This window comes from Suricata suricatta, chromosome X (genome assembly GCF_006229205.1).
Source record: "Suricata suricatta isolate VVHF042 chromosome X, meerkat_22Aug2017_6uvM2_HiC, whole genome shotgun sequence".
In the NCBI taxonomy this organism is placed as follows: Eukaryota; Metazoa; Chordata; class Mammalia; order Carnivora; family Herpestidae; genus Suricata; species Suricata suricatta.
In genome coordinates, this window is record NC_043717.1 from 78,813,087 (window position 1) to 78,820,970 (window position 7,884).

Below are 7,884 nucleotides of genomic sequence, written 5' to 3' on the forward strand. Positions count from 1 at the left end.
ACTGTAAGTTCTTTGATATATAACTGAGTATTATTCTAATGTTTTTTAGGTTACCAAATGACTTTAAGGAAAACATAAGTAGACTCTTACCCACTTACTATTACCTACATACATTTTATTGCTCTTCAACTCTTCATTTGGGTGAAGTAAATGATACATAATCAAAACTCATGAAAGGGTACAGAATTGAGTAATAAAATGTTGTGTGTTCCATGCATAGAATAGGCCTTTTATATCACCTACAGGAACCAACACGGTGTCTTGTCCATAATATGTATTTAATGATATATTCAATAATTAGTGCAATGATTACTATTGAACTAGTAATGATAAAAGAATAGCTCCTTGGTAATAGATAGTCAGGAAGGCTTTTCAGTAATGAATATATATACATATTTAAAGTGTAAGAAAACCTAAGCCTTTATAAGGTAACTCCACATTCCTCACAATTTTTACTTGTATGAATATTCCAAAAATTTAGGTAGTCTTTTATAATAAAGAATAGAACTAAAAAACATGGCTTTAACTGAGTGAAGAAATATTTATTGATTTTAGTAATCTACTTGAGCCAACTGACAACTTGAAAAACTACATACCACAGTATTTTTCACTCTGACCAGTCTGCATCAAGAGCCAACAAGGCTGGCAATGTAGTTTACAATGTGTACATTTTAAAATGCTTCAACTTTTCAAAATAAGCACAAGTCCCTTTATTTTGGAACAGTAAGTAGCTAAGCAGTTTCAAGGTAGAGTTAGTTACATGCCCATTCATGCTAGATCATAGCAGCGAAATAATTTTATATGTACGTTTTCTGGTTTCGAACACACTTTTCAAAACTGTGCTTGTACTTTTAAATTTTACATTTTCTAATCGTTCATATCTCCTGAACTATTAAGTATGGGTGTAACTATTTTTTAAATATGGGTGTAACTTAAGTAACTGCAACAAGTAAATGAATACATGTTGTAATAGAGTCTATCATGATCAAGGAGTTTATGACATAGAGAACGATAATTTTTTATTTCGCTCTTCTACAGTATTCATTAGTCGTAACTTTAGTACATATTGCTATCATTTTATAAATGGCACATATCTTTCCAAAAACACAGATACTTTAATTAAAGCAAAAATTGTTACATGTTGTATGAAATGAATATTTGCATCACATTTCTCTCACATTTTACTCTTATTTAAAAATTATTTTCCCCCTGCCAATATTAAACATATGACCCAGACAAATAACACATGGTATATGTGAGCTTGCTAACAATCACTTTCTGAAATATTCTCTCTTCATATATCTAGGTATCATTGTTCATTTAGCTGTCTCAAAACTAAGCATCTTTATTTGTATCTCTGGATACAAATAAAAACTGATACTAAACCAATACAAAGATACTAAAAAATGCAAAAATCGAATCACATATTTGTGGTATGTTCATTAAAACTATACATCAATTAAAATCAATATGTAATTAATTGCCACTTTATGGAGTATTCTCATTGACTTCATAGGGTTTTGATTATATGAGAATATACTCTCAATGTCTTGCAAGTTTCTCAGCATGATTGGCGATAACACCGTCATTTAGACGGTAGGATGAGGCAAGAATCCATCAGTCGTCCTTGAACGTCTTCCTATCCATTATATCCCATAATCAATTTCATCACCAACTCTTGGGAACTTTAGCTTCTGAATATCTTCACTCCATTTCTAGCATCCTTACACCGAGTTTGGCTTGTCCATCCCTTCTTGTCTGAGCACTGGAACAGCCTTCGAAATAATTGTCCCAGTTAACACATTTGCACTCCCAAATCTTGTTCTCCCTATTCTTACTTCTTTTAGAATAAATACCAAAATCTTTGTTATAATTTATAAGAGAACCTAATCTGACCCCCCTGGCGACCTCTTCGGTGCCATAGTTTACCATTTTCCTTCACCTCCTTCATGAATGCTTTGGCTACAACTGTCTATTTCCTTCAACACATCCTGCTTTCCCTTCTGTTGTGAATATTTCCTCGCATTTCCCACCTCTCCTAACACTCATATCACCAGTTAATTCCTATCAAGCCTTTATAGCACAGCCTAAAAGATATTTCTTCCTGCGTACTCTACCCGCCATTTTAGATCTGTGCTTAAAGATCCATATCTCCTCTACTAGATGTGAACTTGAGGAGATTACAGGCAGTATTTGCTGAATGTTGTAGTTTTTAGTATCCGGCATGGTGCTTAGCATATAATTCAGTAAATATTCAATAAGTGAATATTTACTGTTTAACTGAATGAACAAATAAGTATTAGCTGTTAAGAAGTCATTTGCGTAACGTTTTGGAAGTAGTTAATTGTGGTTGTTTAATTGCGCAGGCTATTTTTCTACTCACCCCCCCCTACTGGTAGCTGTAAATATTGCAGCCTGGTGAAAAATTGGAGAGGCCTCAGGTGCTAAGACCTTAATATAGCGTTGCAGATGTGAGCTATCAACTAACTGTGACAGCAGTAAAAGTATCACTGTGTCTTCAAATAAGATATTTACTATACAAGCCTCTGACAGTATAAATGCCCAATACCACCTCTGATTTGTCGAGCTGTCCAACAAAGGTTCTTAATAGGTTTCTCTTGCCCTATATTATTCACCAAAGGCTTCATATTCACGTTTTAAGACATCAGATAACCAAATCCTATCACTGTTATGCGTTATTAAATAAGCAAATTCAACTTTGTGACAAATGAATTCTGCATAACCTATAGAGTATTAAGAAGTATTGCTAATGGGACATGACTTTCACATTAAAAATGGAATATATATATTGAATACAGTATGAATATATCATTGCATATATAAATATATATGAATACGATTAAAATGTGATGTTACTAAAGGAATACATTGATAAATGATATGATTCTGGCTTCATGGTTTCTCCTGGCCAACTTTCTTATTCCTGCTTTAATTCCATATCGTATTTTATTTTTATTCTACTAAATTGCACTTAGTTATTATGCAGTGAACCAAATTTATCTTCTATGACATATATCTCCAAAACTTCATACATTTTAATATTCTCGTCTATTTCATCTCTTAAAATATTGACAAACAGTTTTAAGACAGTGGATGGAATCACCTGGAGATCTTGTTAAGCTGCAGATTCTGATTCAGTGGGTCTGGGAAGGAGCCAGAGAGTTTGCGTTTCTAACAAGCTCCCAGGTGACAACACTGTTGGTCCATGACGTATACTTAGAGGAGCAAGGCAAAGGAGCAGGGTCAACAAACTTCTTCTGTAAAGGGCCAGATAGTAATTATTTTTGATGCTGTGTTCCATAGAGTCTCTTGCAATGACTCAGCTTTGCTGTTGTAGCATATGCAGCAGACCATGGGCAACATGGAGACAAACGGATATGGCCGGGTTTCAATAAAACTTTATGAACACTGACATTCAAAAGGTCTACAGTTTTCACATAGTATGATATATTATTCATCTTTTTTTTTACAACCGTCTAAAAAATGTAAATGCCATTCTTAGTTTGGGGGCCATAAACAAAGACAGTCTGTGGTTTGCTGATCACCCTGCGAGGGTATAAATTGCCAGTGGATAACTTTGCCAGAGGCCAGACGTGTGTGGTGGGATAGGTTCAGAAGAGAAGATTGCTAAGACTCGAAGACCCAAGGCTTTTCTAAGAAAGAAAAGGGAGGTACAGAAAGACAGAGAAATAGGCAAGCAACAGCGTTAGTGTTCTGTAAACCAAGAACATGAGAGTGTGGCTGGAGAACAAGTTCTTCTGGACTGAGGAGGCACAACGGAAATGGGGAGTCCTTATATGCTTATTTAAATGGTTTCAATGGCGCCTGGGTGGCTCAGTCGTCTGGTTAAGCGTCTGGCTTCAGCTCAGGTCATGATCTCGCGATTCGTGGGTTCGAGCCCTACGTCAGGCTCTGTGCTGACAGCTCAGAGCCTGGAGCCTGCTTCAGATTCTGTGTCTCCCTCTCTCTCTGCCCCTCCCATGCTCATGCTCTGTCTCTTTATATATATATAATAAATATAAACATTAAAAAAATTTTTTAAATAAATACATGCTTTCAGAGTTTCATGAGGAGTGGTCTCAAGTGAGCATGTAGAAGCAAAGAATGCTATTAAGTTCCACATTTTGGATTTTTTAAAAAGTTTTTTTATTTTTTTAATGGTTTTTTTTTAATTTATTTTTGAGAGACAGAGAGGGACAGCGTGAGCAGGGGAGGGTCAGAGAGAGAGGGAGATACAGAATCCGAGGCAGGCTCCAGGCTCCGAGCTAGCTGTCAGCACAGAGCCCAAGATGGGGCTCGAACCCACAATCATGAGATCATGACCTGAGCCGAAGCCGGATGCTCAACCGACTGAGCCACCCAGGTGCCCCCACATTTTGGAGTTTTAAGAGAAGCCTGGTCCACCGAGAGGGAGAAAGGGGATGGAAACGGTTGAAGAAACCAGGAAAAGCTACATTGGAAAGGTCAGGACTCTCTGCAAGGGACAGTAGATTGTTCTCAGATGAAAGGTCTATGGAAACATTTCTATACATAATCAAGGTTTGCAAATTCATTGAGGAAAAGTGAAATGAAGATCACAAAGCCAGGCAAGGCAGGCCAGTCAAGCCATTTTGTCCATCATTACAATGCACACAGTTGACTAAAAAGGGAAGCTAAGAACTGGCAAATGAAGATTTAAAAAATGGCCTCTCCAAACGCCTTGGCGGCTGACTGACATTGCTGATGAGCTGGACACTAGGCATACCCACTGAGAGGTGAAATGAGCACATGTCTATTATCTCTCTGGAAGCTGCACTAGAGTGAGGCAGTGGAACATCACCAAACACCAGAGTCGGGAATTATGAAAGATGGAATGTTAAATATAAAATTAACTCAATCCCAAAACTTTGGAGAAAGCTCTTCCTCTAATTCTTTCTCCATTTCTCATCCCATCCCTGCAGTTGTTTTGGAGTTGTGCTTCATTGGAATGCTGGAGGTGAATTAAGATTTGCTTGGGGGCGGGAGGCGCCTGGGTGGCTGAGTCAGTTAGGTGACTAAGGTCATGATCTTATGGTTTGTGAGTTTGAACCCCGCATGGGGTTCTGCACTGACAGTGCATAGCCTATTTGGGATTCTCTCTCTCCCTCTCTCTCCACCTGTTCCCTGTTCTCTCTCTCTCTCAAATAAATAAATACACTTAAAAATGATTTGCTGGCAGCTTATTATATAGTAGGGACTTCAGGAATTTTTAAAAAGTCTTATAACCATCTAATAAATTGCAGAAATTACCATTTATTTACTTAAATTTCCTCCAAGATAAGGAATGCGTCTACCAGTAGCTGTAACTCAGTTATAACCCCCAGGGGTTAAACAAAAACAAAACAAAAAAAAAAAACCCAAAAAACAAAAAAAAAAAAAAAGGAAGGAAGACAAAGCAAGAGTTTTCACTATTCCACAATGGAGGGAAAAGCCAAAGTTTTGGTCAGAAAATTGTAGGTGACTTTCAAATACTTACTAACCATGACAAAAAAGGCAACGTATTAATGGAAGTTAGGAAGAACAGTAAAGGTAAGAAATTTTAATTATTTTTAACATTCAAAGAACCTGGGACCAGATACCCATCAAATAAGGAGAGATGTTGTATTTAATTATAATATAAATTATCATTTTTTGAACATCTACTCAATGCTAGGCAATACACTGAAAATTATTCAAATTATTCCATTTAATTTTCACATTTTAGTAAAACTGGTTGTTATTATGCAAACTTAACATATGAGTCTAAGAAAGCTTAAGTGAGTTATTAAAGTTTCCCTGAGTCTTTTGGACTTGCCCAGGAAAAACTGCTAATGTGAGGCATCTGACTGGCTCAGATCACGATCTCATAGTTTGTGGGTTCGAGCCCCGCATCGGGCTCTGTGCTGACAGCTCAGAGCCTGGAGCCTGCTTCAGATTCTGCGTCTCCCTCTCTCTCTGCCCCTCCCCCACTCATGCTCTGTCTCTCTTTCTCTCAAAAATAAACATTAAAAAAAGGGAAAACCATTAGTGTGTAAATCTGAAAATTTTAAATACATAGCACATACAAGATGCTAAACAGAAATTCATCATTGTTTTCTTGCTATTACTCTTATTTATTTGATGCCTCTAAGCCTTTTTCTACCTCAACCATAACATGAAAGTCAATATGTCAACAAGTATGTCAAAGAGATTACATGAAACAACTCACTTAAAGTTTCTAGCATATAGAAGCCACTAAGTAAATGTCAAAACTCCATAAATGTTTTCTAGAAGAATGCTCTTTATTTTTTAAATATGACCAAATAAGACAGTAAATGTTGATACTTCCAATTATTTAGCAGTATGCCCCTGGGTAATGAAGTTGACAGTTTATCTTCAGAAAATAATGTTTGACCAAAATACGTCTTAAGTATCTATGTATATAACAAAATAGTATTAGTTATAATCCTATTAAAATAGTATACTTCATTCATTTGTGCCCCAGTTCAAAAGTTGTCTTTTATTTATTTAAAAAAATTTGTTAATGTTTATTTTTGAGACAGAGAGAGACAGTGTACGAGCAGGGAAGGGGCAGAGAGAGGGAGACATAGAATCTGAAGCAGGCTCCAGGCTCTGAGCTGTCAGCACAGAGCCCAATGCAGGGCTCGAACCCATGAACCATGAGATCATGACCTGAGCTGAAGTCAGACACTGAAATGACTGAGCCACCCGGGTGTCCCCAAAAGTTGTCTTTTAATAGGTGACGCAATGTTTATTGATAGTATAAAAGTGCTGGATAAATGTGTTCAATAAATTTTGGACAAAAGAGTAAATTAATGACTCATTTCCATTATTATTTATTATTTTTATATCTTTAGATTTCTTCAATAAAATCTTCCTTTGAATTGGATATATACTTATCTGTGTAAATTCCTTTTAACAAAACACATCATGTTCCCCTGGATATAAAAATACAAAAGAATTAGTCTTTATTACACTTTATTTTTGTTAATTATATTTAAAAATTGATTTTGGTACTTGATGTGCTAACATTTAAGTACAGCACACCTTCCTTACATTGTTTGCTCGTTGGGGCTTTTCTTCAATTAATATTCATTTTGATGAGCTTTGGCACTCCACATGCTTTTAAAGGGCAAGCCAGATTTTCAGTTGACAAACAGATCTTGCTGATATTGGCTAACACTAACCTCTGATTCTAAAAGGAGAGAAGATGACCAAGTAACTCTAGTATCTGAAAGAAAACTGGAATTTCAGGGTCTCCTCTAAATTATTATATAAAAGCCAGGCTAGAAAGTACATTTTCAGAGAGGGATTCTGTGGGGAAATGTTTACCTGAGAGCCTATCATTGAAAAGATAGCTCAGGGAAAGAAAGTGATAAAGTCAAGGAGGAAAAACAAATCAAGAAAGGGAAAGAGTAGCTGGGGTCGTGGTAAGGTATAGAAGTGGCCTGGGTACTCAGCGCTAAAGACAGTTGAATTTAGAATGTCGACAGGGCAGAAAGAAGGGCACTTTGAGAAAGTGTGTTGAGAGGGGAGGGGCTTCACAAAAAGCTTGGAAACCCATTAGCATTGAATGAGTCTGAGCTGATGGGCCTGTGACCTTACTAGGTTATACTTAGTAATGGGATAAGGTGGAGTAGATGAGACGAGAGCGACATGGAGAAGATATTAAGAGGAAGATGCTGAATAAAGGGTTTTGATATTATTTATACCTGTTCTTCCAAAGAGAAACTCCTGTAAGTGCTCAGATATGCTGGTGGATCTTCCGTCTCTGTCTCACAGTTCAGACGTTTTGGTATTGGGCTCCAATGATTATACCTGTAACAAGCATGCCCTACCACCAGGTGACTACAGAATCATGTCATG